At 31.5% G+C, this 15,874-nt stretch overlaps 1 long non-coding RNA gene and 1 pseudogene across 1 annotated transcript; both read left to right on the plus strand.

The window, feature by feature from the left end:
* The first annotated feature begins 3,667 nt into the window (after positions 1-3,667).
* On the plus strand, positions 3,668-12,386 carry LOC110654871 (uncharacterized). The gene is made up of 2 exons (XR_009148945.1): positions 3,668-3,879; positions 12,113-12,386. It is a non-coding gene; the product is annotated as an uncharacterized LOC110654871 (long non-coding RNA).
* On the plus strand, positions 7,013-13,449 carry LOC131168993 (pentatricopeptide repeat-containing protein At5g39680-like; annotated as a pseudogene).
* The last annotated feature ends 2,425 nt before the right edge of the window (positions 13,450-15,874 follow it).

Consider the following 15,874-nt stretch of genomic DNA (forward strand, 5'->3'; position numbering starts at 1 on the left):
AAAGACATGGAATATGCAAGTGCAACCTAAAATTAAAATGTTTCTTCAGATAATGATCAATAATATCTTGCCAGTAAAAGAAAATCTTTTGAGAAGGGGTATGAATGTTGGGTTTGAATATGCTATATGTAATGAGGCAAATGAAACTCTGGAACATGCGTTATTTTTGTGCAATCACGCAAGAACTACATGGTTTTTGAGTCCTTGTGCCTGCAAGCTCAACCCGATGGGATTTTTGTCTGCAAGTACTTGGTGGGAAAGTTTATGGAATTTAACTTCCAATGATCCCTTGTTTTTAGAGAATATGAATTATGTAGCAATGACTTTGTGGACAATTTGAAAAGATCAAAATTTTGTAGTTTTTTAGGACACTGTTCCTAACCCTATTGCTTCAGCACAAAAAATTTGTAGAAGCCTAGCAGAAATATAGTAGCTTGCCGCAGATTCAAGTAATGTGGTGGATTCTGCATGCATCAGTCCTTGGTAGAGAGGTGGCCTCCTCCTCCTTATGGTTCTGTTAAGCTCAATTGTGATGTAGCTTGGAAGGGAGACCCCTCATCAGCAGCTATTACAGCAGTGGCAAGGAATTTCAAAGGAGAAGAGACGGATGGTAGAGCCAGGAAGATTTTTTGTAATTCTGTTTTAGTGGGGTAGGTGTTAGCTATGTTAAAAGGGATGAAATTAGCGATTGATATGGGATTGCAGTCAGCAATTATTGAAATTGATTTGGAGGTCCTGTTGTTAACTATTCAAAATTCTCATGGTCCCATATGGGAAACAAGGCTACAGTCTATGAAATTAGGAAACTGCGATCTTCATCTTGTCGGTGTTCTTTTTCCCTTGTTAATAGGAAAGTTAATCATATAGCCAATTATATGGCTAAGCTTTGCCTTTTAAATAGTTTCCCTTGTAATTGGCTGGATATTATTCCAACAAAGATTTTTTTTTTAATCCATTGTGATGCCTCTTTTGCAGTTTAATGCATTTTTTTTTTCAATTAATGAAAAAAAAAAAGAGGGAGCAACTTGACCCGATGCCACTTGCCTTTTTTTTAGCATAAAATATGTAGATTTCACTATTGGCATGCCAAATTTTATGCAGCGCTGTATTAGAATGCGCTCTCTAGGCTGAGCGGCTATATGAATCTTAAGAATCTCTCGACATTCATACGGGGAAAAGGGATTTTGAAGAATACTAGGTTCCATTGATGATTTTCAGCATTAATTAAATGATGTTGTGAAAAAAGTGGAGGAGAATATCATAATACATATTAAAATGTAATTTATTAGAAAATAAGTTTGCTTAGCAAAGCAATTAAAATTATGAATTTATATAAAAATATCTCTAAATTTAATTATTAATTTTATTTAATTAGAAAATAATTTAAAATTCAACTTTTAAAAAATTAAGGTAAATAGACCATTATCTATATATCTATATAATATATAAATATGTGAAGGGGGAACATTAACTTTGATGAAATTGCCCTTCATTGTTTATAATATTTGTAATTATATTTTTTTTTATATTTAATTTAATTTTAGAGTTTATAAATTTAAAATTCTTATGACTTAAAATTTAATTGTTTATATAATTTTAGAGTTTATATAAATCTAAATTTTTTAATCCTACTTGCATTTAAAGTCTACTTAATTCAATTTTCATTATAATATAATTTTAAATAAAATTTTATAAAAATATATTTATGATCTATATTATTTAGGAAAATAGAAAGGTATTTTATTTATATTAATAATTTTTTTAATGAATCTTAATAAAATTTTATCTCTATCTTATAATTATTTATATAAAATAATTTTAATATAATTATATTTGAATTTACATAAAAAAATAAGAAAAAAATTATTTTTTATCAGCTAAACATATGAATTGTTTTATTAATTTTTTGAATTTTTTATTTAATTTAATTTATTATAAGTTTATTAAAAATATTTTATATAAAATAAATTTATATTTTTCTTAATTATATATATTTATTTCTAAAATTTTTAATTATTACATTAATATATAAATTAGTTCTAATTAAAATTGAATTTATAAGTATTATGTAAATATTACTAATTGATAAGCTTTATATATATATATATATATATATATATATATATATATATATTCAACAAAGAAAACAAATTCATATCCATTAATTTATAAAAAAAATATTTAACTAGTATGTAATATATATTGAAATTATATGAATCTAAAATTTTTAAATAATATATAATTAAGTACAAAATAGATAAATATATATTATTTAAAATTAATAATTAACAAAATATGTTATGTTTGAATTTATTAAAATTAATATAATTAATAAAATTATTATAATTCATAATATTGATTTTTATTATTTTAAAATGATATATTATTATAAATTTAAAACTATTATTTTTTGTATATATAATAAAAATAAGATGTCTTAATTTTTTAATATTATAATGCTATCTTAACTTAATAAATAGTAAATAATAAATGCGTATAAAAAATTAAAAATTATATTTTTAATATAGAATTATTATTTTAATTTAATATATTTATATTTAAATATAAACATATCATTACATTATTTAGTAGAATTTTTATTTATTTGGATTTAATAATTTTTTTATTAAAATTTGATGTTTATTTTTTAAAAAATAATTATAAAAAATTTAATTTAAAAATACTTTATAAATTAATTTGATAAAATATTTTACTATAAATTAAATAATTATTTATATGTTTTTTACTATAATAATTTTAATTAAAAATAATAATATATTAACGTCAATATTTTCTATTCTATTAGAATTAATTTTTTTTATTTTTTATATAAAAAGAATATTTTAATTATTAATTTATTATTTATAAATAATTTATTAATATTAGTATATTTTTCATTCTTATTTTTATATTTTTTTTCTATATCATAAAAAAAATATGAAATTATATAAAATATTATATATCAAATAAAATTAATAATATTTATACTTATTGATATAAATATGTATAATTAATTTTGTTAAACAAAATTGAAATATCAAATTAAAAATAACTAAAAATAAAAAAATTAATATTATATAAAATTATATTAAATTAAATTTATTTACTATTATGTGTATAAATTCTTAATTAATGTTAGAAAAAGATTTAAATTTTTCACATTAATTATATATATTTTATAAAAATTATAAAATAATGAAAATTAATTTCTCTTGATAAACTCAATAGTTATAAACTAATAAAAAAATAAATAGTTAAATTTATATATTTATAAAATATTTATAATTATAAAATTATATTATAATAATAATTTTTTTATTATAAATTTTAGTTCTATAATTTTTTATTTTTATTGATTTATTTTTATTAATTTAATTTGAAAATAATAAGTACATATATAATATAAATATCATAAAAAATAAAAAATTATTTTATTATTATAATAATAAATAATATATTATAATAATATTATATCATATAAAAAATAATATATAAAAATATTAAATAACGAGCATATATAATTAATATAAAAAATTTACAATAGACATTTAAAAATAAAATAATTGAGATAAAATTAAAAAAAATTTACATGTTACCTATGTTAAAACTACGTCGTTCAGTCAAATAATCTAAACCTAAACCTCTGTTTTTCTATGCATACTGCACTGTTCCCCAGGAACCCCACCCCATTCAAAAATACGATTCAAGGATCCATTTCTCTCAAGTCTCAACTCACGCAGTCAACACTCGCCGATTCCCTCACTGTCATCGCCCCTCAAGCTCGTCGTCCCTCACCCATCGAGCTCGGATAGAATCCTTACCCCTTAAGCTCGCCACTCGTCCTTAGGATCTCTAGCTTCCTGCTTCTTTTCAGCTCAGGTCAGTTCATCTTCAATTTAATCTTCTGCTAAATGCTGTCTGTTCACTCTGTTCACAAGCCAGTTATCTCCTCTGCCAAATTTGGGTTGTCAGGGCTTTCCAGTTGCTCCAGTTGAACAAAATATGAGTCAAGTGTTCCCTGCTTTAATCAACATATATATGAATTTTTTTGCTTAAAAAATGGTTTTATTTTCAGCTCGAAATATTTATGTTTCGCTAGATGGCTTCGATAATATGACATGCTGGAATTCTGAAATACCTATCTTAGGAATAGAAACAAAAATATTTGGTTTCTGTTTAGAGTTTTATTTAGGCTCTGTTAAAAAATATGGCGTTGTGGTTTTCTTTCATATATCTTTGCACACAAACCCAAATCTGATTTATTTGATTTGAATAATACAGTATGTGTTTGATTTCTGGTGTTGTGGTTTCATGCAAAATTTTTTCTTGTTCTAGGATTTTCTTTCATGTACCTTTGCACATAAACCCATATTCCGATTTATTTATTTTGATTACTGCTTAAATTTTATTTTTTTTTTTAATTTACTGTTGAAGTTATTGAAGGAATATTCATCTTGCCTTGGGATTTTGGAGTTCTAAAATTATGTTTCTTTGAATTCTTTGAGAAGATTAGTGTTGTATTTATGAAATTCTGATTTAATGTGTTGCAATTTGGCATGTTAGATACAATTTATGTGTTATGATTAATATTTTTATCATGCTTTATGTATTATGTTTGTTTGACTTATATAAACTTTGTTGAACATTTAATATGATATGTTTACTTGTTTCTTAAAGTTTTTCTTTTGCAGCACTTTATGTCAAATTGTCCAAAGTTTCTGTTAGGGTATCTGACCCATTCAGTTAATTTGTCCTGATTTTCTAGCAAAAAGCATAATAAATTAATGGGTTTGGACGAGTTCGGGTGGTATGTGGGTGGTATTAATCGAATTTGGGATGGGTTTGGCTAATAATATATAAATTTTAATTGGATTTGGGATGGGTTTAGGTAGTTAATACACTTATTGGGTTCAAGTTTGGGTCTAATATTTTAAAATTCACGGGTACCCATTGCCATCAGTGCTTTATTCATTGTACCAAATCTGAAGAATCAATTTTATCAGAAGTTAATGCATACACTTCTTTTAATTAAATCACAAACGCTTAGTTAAGCTTGTCATTAGGTAGGTGTCCTAAAGCAAATACAATTTGAAATGACCAAAAAGAGAGCATGTTAAAACACTAAATCCTTTTTCATAAGAATAAAGTAATGTTAATTTCAATGGATATTGCTTCAAATTAATTATCTAATCTAATAAACTCAAGTATGTTTCTTGAATCAATAACTTGTTTATTGTTATTTTCAGTGTCCTATTTCTATCTTCCTTCCTTTGCTTGAGCTGTATTTTGTTGGTAATACATTATAATATAGCTTAATCTAACATAATAATGGGTTCATATTGTATATTGTCATTTTAGTCATATTAAACTAAATTAAGAATCTAAAGGGCTTTTTTTTTGGGCAAATTTTGCATTTTATTCATGCTTTAACTCAAAGAAAATACCTGAGGAATGGAGAAGGAGTATTTTAGTACCTATTTTTAAAAATAAGGAAAACATATAGAGTTGCTCAAAATATAGGGGAATTAAACTCATGAACCATACTATGAAATTGTGGGAGAGAGTTGTGGAACATCGACGTCATGACACTTCTATTTCTCCCAATCAATTTGGCTTCATGCCCGGTCGTTCAACTATGGAAGCAATCTTTCTCGTTAGAAGCTTTATGGAGAAATATAGAGATGTGAAGAAAAATTTACACATGGTTTTTATTGATTTGGAAAAAGTTTATGATAGTGTTCCAAGAGATGTTTTATGGAGAGTGTTAGAACAAAAGAGGGTATCTATTAGGTACATACAAGTGTTGAAAAATATGTATGAAAGAGCAACTACTATTGTGCGCACAGTGAGAGGGAACACGAGATTTTCCTATCTTAATTGGATTACACCAAGGTTCAGCTAGAAGCCCTTACCTTTTTACATTAGTTTTAGATAAATTGACGAAACATATACGAGAGAGTATTCCTTGGTGCATGATGTTAGCAGATGATATAGTTCTGATAGATGAGACGCGAGAAGAAGTCAATAGAAAGCTAGAGCTTTGGAGAAGTACTCTAGAGTCAAAGAGTTTTAAGTTAAGTAGAACGAAAACAGAATACATGCATTGCAAGTTCAGTGAAAGCCGAACTGGTGATAGGAAAGGAGTTAGTTTCAATGGAGTGGTACTGCCCCAAAGTAATCACTTTAAATATCTCGGCTCAATCCTTCAAGTAGATGGGGGATGTGAGGAGGATATTAATCATAGGATTAAAGCCGGATGGTTGAAGTGGAGAAGTGCCACGGGAGTTTTATGTGATCGCAAAATTCCTAATAAGTTGAAAGGCAAATTTTACTGTACAGTCATACAATCGGTCATGTTATATGGTAGAGTGTTGGGCACTGAAGTAGTCGTATGTGTCTAAGATAAGAGTTGCGGAGATGAGAATGTTAAAGTGGATGAGTGGTTATACTAGACTAGATAAAGTCTGTAATGAGAGTATTAGAGAAAATGTAGAAGTGATGCCAATTGAGAATAAGTTGAGAGAAGGGAGATTGAGGTGGTTTGGTCATGTGAAGCGTAGACATACGGAGGTTCCAGTTAGATAAGTAGAGCACATTAGGTTAGAGGATAGAAAGAAAAGAAGGGGTAGACCTAAACTGACTTGGAGGAGAGTAGTACAACATGACCTAAAAGTATTACACATTTTCGAGGATTTAACCTAAAATTGTTTAGAATGGAGAAAGAGAATCTATATAGCCGACCCCAAACTCTTGAGATAAAGGCTTAGTTGAGTTGAGTTGAGTTGAGATGTTGATATTTGAACTTAATTATAGTTTAATTTGACTTGTACTATTTAAATGTTTTTAATTTTGTGTTGGATTATTTTTTGAATTTTTTAATTAGATTGCAAGTTATTTATAGCTATTTTAAATTAATATATATTTATCCTATTGGTTGAACTAGTGACCCATCCACTTGGTCCATTTACCGAGTCAACGGGCCATGTTTAACAACATTGTAGCAAAGGTAAGATTTCTCCATAAGTACTTACTTTTCATTTCTAATATCTTTTTCTTTTTTAAAAAACTTTTCACCGAATTTAAGCTCTTCTATTTAGAAGGCAAAATTGGGCTAAACCTAAAGAAGGCAGATGCTAAAGCCACCAAGAAAGGCCCATGCGCCCTTCAGCTACATGCCGTATCTTTTCAAGCCAAACCAGGCACCCTCTGCTTCTCCTCTAGACCCTATCAAGATCTTAAAACTATTGGCTGATACTAAAAACCTCAAATTTGGTAAACTAATCCATGCCCATTTAATCATCACGAAACAAACTACCAAAAGCAATGTAGTGGAGACAAATTCCTTGATCAATTTTTATGCAAAATGCAATGAACTTTTTATTGCTCGTAATTCGATCGCATGGGTCAAGGAAATGTAGTGTCTTGGAGCGCTTTGATGACTGGGTATTTACATATTGGGTTTTCATTAGAAGTTATTAGGTTGTTGAAAGATATGGTTTTGGGTGATGCTATAAGCCCAAATGAGTATGTTTTTGCTATTGCTCTGGCTTCTTGTTCTGACAGCGGAAGAGTCGAGGAAGGTGAACAATGTCATTGCTATGTGTTGAAGTCTGGTTTGGTGTTTCATCAATATGTAAGGAATGCTCTTTTGCATTCAAAGTTTTTCAGTTTTCAAGAGGTTATGTGGATCTGGAATTTAGTGCCTGGAAATGATATTTTTGCTTATAATTCAGTTTTGAGTGGAGTTCTGGAAAATGGTTATCTTAAGGAAGGTTTAGAGGTTTTGAGGAGGATGGTCAGTTATCGTGTGAAGTGGGATATCGTCACTTATGTTAATGTTTTTGGGCTTTGTGCCTATCTAAAAGATTTGAGATTAGGTTTGAAAGTGCATGGTAAGATGTTGATGAGTGATGTTGAATGTGATGCATATGTTAGCAGTGCTATGATTAATATGTATGGGAAATGCGGGGAAGCTTTAAATGCTAGAAGAGTTTTTGATGGGTTGCAAAGTCAAAATGTGGTGTTGTGGACAGCGATTATTGCTGCTTATTTCCAAAATGGGTGCTTTGAGGAAGCATTGAATTTATTTTCAAAAATGAAAATTGATGATGCAACACCAAATGAGTTTACTTTTGCTGTCATACTGAATGCTAGTACAGGATTGTCTGCAATAAGATATGGGCATTTGTTACATGCATGTATTGAGAAATCAGGTTTTAAAGATTATGTTACTGTTGGAAATGCTTTGATCAATATGTATGCAAAGGGTGGTGATATACAAGCAGCAACACAGCAACAAAAGTATTTTCAGACATGACGCTTCGAGACTCTATTACTTGGAATGCAATGATATGTGGCTACTTGCATCATGGACTAGGTAAGGAAGCTCTTCATGTTTTTCAAGAAATGTTAGCTGCACAAGAATATCCTAACTATGTGACTTTCATAGGGGTTCTCTCTGCTTGCAGTCATCTGGGTTTGGTACAGGAAGGTTTCTATTATCTGAACCTAATGAAAGAAAGTAGTATTGTGCCTGGTTTGGAGCATTATGCTTGTATTGTTGGTCTTCTGGGCAAGGCTGGAAGACTTGATGATGCTTAGAAATTTGTGAGGTCTATGCCTGTAAAATGGGATGTTGTTGCCTGGTGTACTTTACTTAATACTTGCCATATCCATCGAAACTATGGTTTAGGAAAGCAGATTGCAGAATGGGTCTTGGAGATGGATCCAAATGATGTGGGTACTTATACACTTTTATCTAATATGTATGCCAAGGCAAAGAGGTGGGATGGGGTTTTCAAAATTTGGAAGTTGATGAGGGACAACAACATCAAGAAAGAACCTGGGGTAAGCTGGATAGAGATAAGAAACTTCACCCATATTTTTGTTTCAGAAGACACTAAACATCCAGAGCACAATGAGATTTATGAAAGGGTAAAGGAACTATTGACTATGATTAAACCACTTGGCTATGTTCCGGATATTGGTGCAGTACTGCATGATGTAGAGGATGAGCAGAAGGATCATTATCTTAGTTATCACAGCGAGAAATTGGCCATAGCATATGGTCTTATGAAAACACCATCATTGTAGTAAAGAACCTCAGAATGTGTGACGATTACCACTTGGCTGTGAAACTTATTTCAAAGGCTGCAAATAGGATGATCATTGTTAGAGATACCAATGGTTTCCATCATTTTCAAGAAGGGTATTGTTCTTGTGCAGATTATTGGTGACACTTAATTTTTGTTTAGTTGTACATATAAACAGAATTGCGTGCTATAAACTCAGATTGCTGAGATCTCAGCAACCTCCATGGCAATTTGAGGATATTGAGCTTGTTGGAGCCCCCAAAAGTATGATATTATGTAAGTTGTTCTATTGAAGTATTGCTCGGAGGAACATTTTTTCTAAATTAACTTTTCTTTTTAGGGATACTCATCTGGAGTTGCTGCTTACATGGATAATACATTAATTGTATACTGTAATTACATAGGGGCAAAAAAAATAAAAAATTAGAAAAAATCAGTATGAGAGAGATTTAGGGCGGAGAGGACAAGACACGCAGAATATTAATTTTGTTATGCTTTTGATGTTCCTGAAAGTAGACATATGAAAACTAATAAAGTTAGTGGCAAAATTGGCACTGTTCATTGAACAATCTAAAATTTGGGCCATTTTGTGACTAGAAAAAAAAGGGGTAAATTTTGCCTTTTGACTAACCAAAAAAGTCTTTTAACTGAAAAAATGGGTCACCTGCATCGACGTTGTTTTTGCCTTTTGTTGCATTGCCCTTTTTTTTTTTTTTTTCCATTCCCAAACCAGCTTCATTTTCTATTTCCCTCAAAGGTGTTGTTTTCTTCTTCTTTTGAGGAAAGCAGAGCTTCTCTTTCTTTCGAAGCAGAGATGTGGTTTTCCTTCGTTTTCCTTCGTTTTTCTCTTTCTTTCGAAGCAGAGATGTGGTTTTCCTTCGTTTTCTCTTTCTTTTGAAGCAGAGCCATGGTTTTCCTTTCTGTTTTCTCTTTGTTTCAATTGACCATGCCTCTTGCTTTTGCTTTCAATGAAATCGGCCTGTGGTTCCCGTTCCCTTCTGCCACGCACACTAGGCAAAACGATGCTCTTTTTGCTCCTGTGCATCGTTTTGACAAAACGGGAATTGTTGCGGATCTTATTTCTTCCTTTCTGAAATTTCTCTTTTCTTTTCTTTATTTATTTCTTTGTTTTTCTTTTTCCAAAGCTTGCTATGCATTATGACGCCAGTAATTATTTTGCATGTTGTTCTCGCAGATACATATTTCTTTTTCGGTTTGCATTTGCTATCTTTTGGGTTGTACTCTTTCAATTAACCTGCAGACTTTCAGCTCAAAGGTTAGTTGAGGTTTGGTATTGCTTTAACTTCTTCTCTTTGCTTTTTGAAGTTGTTGTACTGTTTTGCTTCTTGAAGTTGTTGTACTGTTTTGCTTCTTCAAATCAGTTTTTGCCTATTTGATTTGACACAATGGTATGGTATGGATGCTTTGAGGACGATAGTAGTTGGATTGAGTAGGTTTGGTGCCACTGAAACGTTATTTCTGGTGATTACAGTTTTTCTTTGGTTTTGTATATATGTTCTTTTTTGTTTTTAGTATTACTTCTATGTAATGTTTAGAATTGGGTTTGTGTTATGTTAGCTCATCTCTTGGTAATTTTCAGTTCTTATTATGCTGGCTTGGATCTCATGTTTTGGATTTTTCTTTATTTTATTTAACTCTGGCTGGATTTTGTGTTTCTTGCTTTAATAATTTGTTAAATTTTTTTATACGTTTTTCAGGTGTGTTCTTGCCTTTTGTTATGTTGTGATTTAGTCTATGTTTCATTTGGGTTTGTTGATTGAATTTGTTTTGGTTTTGACGGTTCAGCATTCTTTTTCTTCTTTGTTGTGTAAGAGAGTTATGAAAATCAATTATTATTATCGAGTTTCTTATAGAAAGTATGATTTGTGGTTCCTGATTTCATTTACTCTCTCTCTCTCTCTCTCTCTCTCTCTCTCTCTCTTATATGTAATCAAGTTGTTGTTTTGTTTATTAAGCCAAATTGGGTTATCCATACTGTTCATGGGTTGTTTGATAAGAAATTGTGCTTCTGAAAGTTTGAATGCTTCATTCTCAATAATAGCATGAAGTGTTTTCTTGTAATGTCTTCTCATGTCAGTCTGCTTGGATGGAACACTTCCTGGTTACCACTTGCATCATGGGTCTGTATTGGGTCAAAACTGCTGGCTCATTCAGTTGGAGGTATGTGAGATAACTTTTGGGTATTGACATTCTGGGTTTCTGATGAGAAATAGCTGATTATTTTAAACATTAGTGTTTGCTGTCTCTTCTATTTTATTTATTTGTTAGATTTAGCAGAAGCGACTTAATTAAAAGGCGCCTTGGTGCAGGAAGGTGATAAGAGTTAGGAACACAAAGGAAAAGAACAGATGCAACAAGAGAGAGAGAGAGTTATAAAATAAGATCTGAATTACAATGAATCTTCTCAGCAATGCAATAGCAAATTCCCTCCTCTCAAAACAGAACCTAAAGAGAAAATAGAGAAAGGAGAGAAATCTCTCAAACAGGCTCAAGCTAGCCCAGCTAATGCTGAAATTCAAAATGCATCCAGAATGCTCATATCAGCTGAAGAATCTCTTATTTATATCTCGCATAATGGTTAATGATGGCTCAAGGTCCATGTGGAGTGCTATCCGCATTTTCCTCTAACAGTTAACAGCATATCTTCCAAATGATTTCCTCCAGCTGTCCTGTTCAAGAATCACTCTTCTTTCTGAAATTCTTCCTGTAGTAGACCCTTACTGGTCTTGGATCACAGCCCATCAATTCTGAATAAGTCATTCTGCTCATATCAAGGTGGGTGTGCGATACCATCGAGAATTGTGTTTACTGGAAAACTGTGCGCTGTGGTTCATCAAAATTTATGGAAAAGAAATTACGATTCACTGGGATTTTAAGTGATAAGACAGAAGAAAATCCTGGTTTCTCCAAGAAATTGAAACTTCTTTTGCTCTTGCTATATCGATTTGAGGTTCTGAATTCTGATTCATTCGTATGGATGGTGCTTTATTATGCTGCAGATTTCTTTAACTGGAACAGGGTAAAGCTAAGATACTGTGATGGGGCATCTTTCAGTGGGGACAGTAAGAATGAGGTTGGTCAAAGTGTATGCTCTTCTCAATTATTATGTGGACAATTGATTTGCATCAATTACAAGTTTTAAAATAAATAATGGTTTATTTTGATCATGCACTTTCTTGCTTAATCGCTAACTTATTTGAGTAACATATCATGTTTATTTTGATGTTTGATACGGGATACGGCCCTTGTACTTAAGGTTGGTTTTTGCCTTTCTTTGAAATTCTGATGGCCTTAGTTATATTCAATTAATGATAAGTGTCAAGAAGCTAGGTGCTTGATAAAGCTTATCTTGATGATCATTTCTTCCACCTCCGATAGATTTTTAGTTCTCTCAATCTGATTTGATCTCTGATTTCCTATCCCATCAAACAATGGCAATCTCATTGGGGATAAATCTGGAATTATAACTTTGGAGGGGCCCAAGAATAATTAAAAAAATATATTTTTAATCATATTTTCATGTAATTAAATAATGTACATAAAAAATATATAAGATATTTTTAAACAAAATCTTGAGAATTCTAAGGTGTATGTGTTCAGTAGATCAGTAATAAGAAGGTCAATTAAATAATTAAAAATATTAGAAACAAGTTAAAATATGTAAAAATCTGTAATTAAATGCCTTTCATATGTTGGATTTAATGATGATGTCCACAAGTGGTTATCACCTTTCATCTCCATCGTTAATGGTGAACTAAGTTCACCCAAGAATTCAGAATTGACAGTATTGTATCAGGTTTGAATTTCTGTTAAGGCCATGAGGTGTATGTATTACAGATGAACACATCTGCAATATACCAAGATGTCTTCAATCTCAAGAGTGTGAATGTGAAGAGGATGCAAACTGATTTCAACCCTTCAATCAACTAATATGGCAGGCTCAAAGGTATTACTACAACTATGTTTCGTACTCATCAAATTTTCTATATTCATCTGATTACGTTTATCTGATTATGATTATTCATAATGATGCGTTTCTTTTAGTTAATTCATTTATAATTATTCATATTCTTATAAATTTAAGTTTTGCCAGCATAATAAAGTAGAGCGATGGCTTGAAGTCCTATGACCATGGATGATTAAGTTCAATGATGTAGTATTTGCAACTGCAATGGGGATATATAATAAATATGTCTCTGCATTGGACCGATGGGTTGCAGCAACGCTCTCTACAATTCGGAGTCAATTGGACAATCTCATTTTTTTATAAAAACTTCTTGATAATTAATTAAATTATCTTTTATCTCATCAAGAAAATTATATAAATATTTATCTTGGTATTTAATAGTAGAGGTAAAAGGTAAAATAAAAAAAAATTCCATTACTTTTTAAAAATAATTAATTTTAGATTAGAAAAAACCCAAATACGATAATAAAAATGGATGGAAGTAACTTTTAACATCAAATTAAAGAATATTAGAAGAATGGAAATATTAATTTTCTTTTAGTAGGCAGGTAGCAATCGTATAGGATTGATGGTATTTGAATTAGGTTATTTTGTAAAAGATTAAATATTTGTGCCCTTTGAAAAATGATGGACAAAAATGTTGTTCAAAATAAAATATTGAAGAGTAAATTGCATTGAAATTTTTTTAAAGGAAAGAAAATTTGTTTTACTTTTTTAAATGATACTGACATAAGTATTCTATTTTCATGTTCCAAGGCATTATAGTAATAAACAATTAAATTTTGATTGGTGAATTTTGACACACTGATATTAAGAGTTATTCTGACATTTCTAGTTTGAAACTCAATAAATAAGATAAAATTCTACATTAATTTGCATTGACAACTTGAATGTGACAATGGAATTTTGCAGGAATTACATAATACCATGGTCAGTTTGTTTTACTAAAAATTAATCTAAGAGTAAGAATGAATGGGAATGATTCTCTTTGTAAATATCTAGAATTTTTTTTTTTTTCATTTCTATTCTCATAAACCAGAAATTTTGATTTTCACAACTAAGAGAATCATCATTCTCCTTTTTAATCTAGAAATTAAAACACAAGAATGTAAATAATTATTTTATTAAAAGTTAAATGCTCATTTTTATTCATGTATTTATTGGAATGTTTCAATTTCTATATTTTCATATTATTAATTAAAATAAAAATATAAAAAATAATAATTTTATATTTCAAATAATTAATTAAAATTAAAATTATATTTATAATTATAATTATAAAAAACACTGTCGACACCATATTTTGGCCGATCCCCAGAATTAATAAACTTTGAAACCGATCCCCAGTACTAAGTCTCCCTTTGACAGCTAATCACATTTCCGATCTCTCTTTGCTAGATAACCACATTTCTAATCTCTCCTCACAAGGAATTGAATCAATGCTAAGTCCTCACATCAGTCAAAGCCTTACCGGTCTATTAAATCACTCACCGATCTCTCAAACCCATTGTCGAATCTCGACTACCAAGTATATTCTCGATCTCATTGACAAACGAAATTGAACTGATCTTTGTTACCATTTTTGTTGCCGATCTCCCTTTCAAAAGTTTAATAATAATCAAAGGTTCCGTTCCGGTTTAATGATGATCCCGATCTTAAATGTTCAAGCCAAATTTCTAATTTTAATCAAGTCCCGTTTAGCGTTGGTTCCCTACCGATCTCATGCTCATTGTGTTTTCCGATCTCTCACACTTAGGTTAATAATCACTTTCAGTTATTTCAACATACTCAGACAATCAAGTGTTTAAATAATTTAGAAATTTTCCGATCACAACCATTCATCGAACAAAAGAGGTAATCCATTTCATTTCATTTCAAAAATTTGTACAAGTTATTGAGGATCACCCCACTGATCTACATTTTGTCCGTCTCCCCTTCACCCTCGGCCTCCTCACTCTACTCGCCTTCATCCTCGGGTGGTTGGCCATCCAGAGAAGTCCTCCTCGTGGTAACGCTTGAGCTCAGCCAGGAGATCTCTGTGGGCATTTACATAAGCGCCGGCCACTCCAGTCACCATCTCTTCCTCTTTCGCCTTGAGCTCCTCAGCAAGGTGAGCAAGTTGAGCAGCTTCATCGGCCTGGAGCGCTTGCACTTCTTCAAGAGCATGATCCCGCTTAGCCAGAACATGAGCTTGCTCGGCCAACTTGTCCTCATAATACTTCGATCACCCCTCAAGTTGAGATATGTAGTCCCGAGCGGATGATAGTTGGGATCGGAGGGAAGCTGCTTCATGCCCTATCCTCTCGACCTCTTTACCCAGGCGATGCGCCTTCTCCCGGACCATGTGCTGGTTCACCAGACACTCAACGTTCAGGCTCATAGATCTGGTCAAGATATCATCAAGGCTATCCGAGATACCGATCCTCCGATGGAGGACCCCAATACCTTAGCAAAACACAGGTTCTCCGGTTCTTCTCCAGCGAGTGGATCAGAACTTGAGCGCCGCGGGAAAGGGGCCTCACCTGTTGTTGGGAAGGACCCCCTTCCGCGCCCGAAGTAACTGGAGGAGGAGGAGGCGGCTCCTCCTGGCAAGGGGGAGATCGGACCATTTCTATGATCGGCGGTCCTGAAGGTTGAGACGAGCCTTCTCGTATTTCCCCGGGCTCATAACGAGGTGTCTGCATCTCCTCGGCCCGCTTCATCTCACGTACCTTCCGGGAGATCTCCCTCTTTCGCTTTCGGCTCTCCTTGGAGCCTTCGTTGCTTGCCATACCTGCACAAAGAAGAGGTCAGT

This window comes from Hevea brasiliensis, chromosome 5 (genome assembly GCF_030052815.1).
Source record: "Hevea brasiliensis isolate MT/VB/25A 57/8 chromosome 5, ASM3005281v1, whole genome shotgun sequence".
NCBI classification, from domain to species: domain Eukaryota; kingdom Viridiplantae; phylum Streptophyta; class Magnoliopsida; order Malpighiales; family Euphorbiaceae; genus Hevea; species Hevea brasiliensis.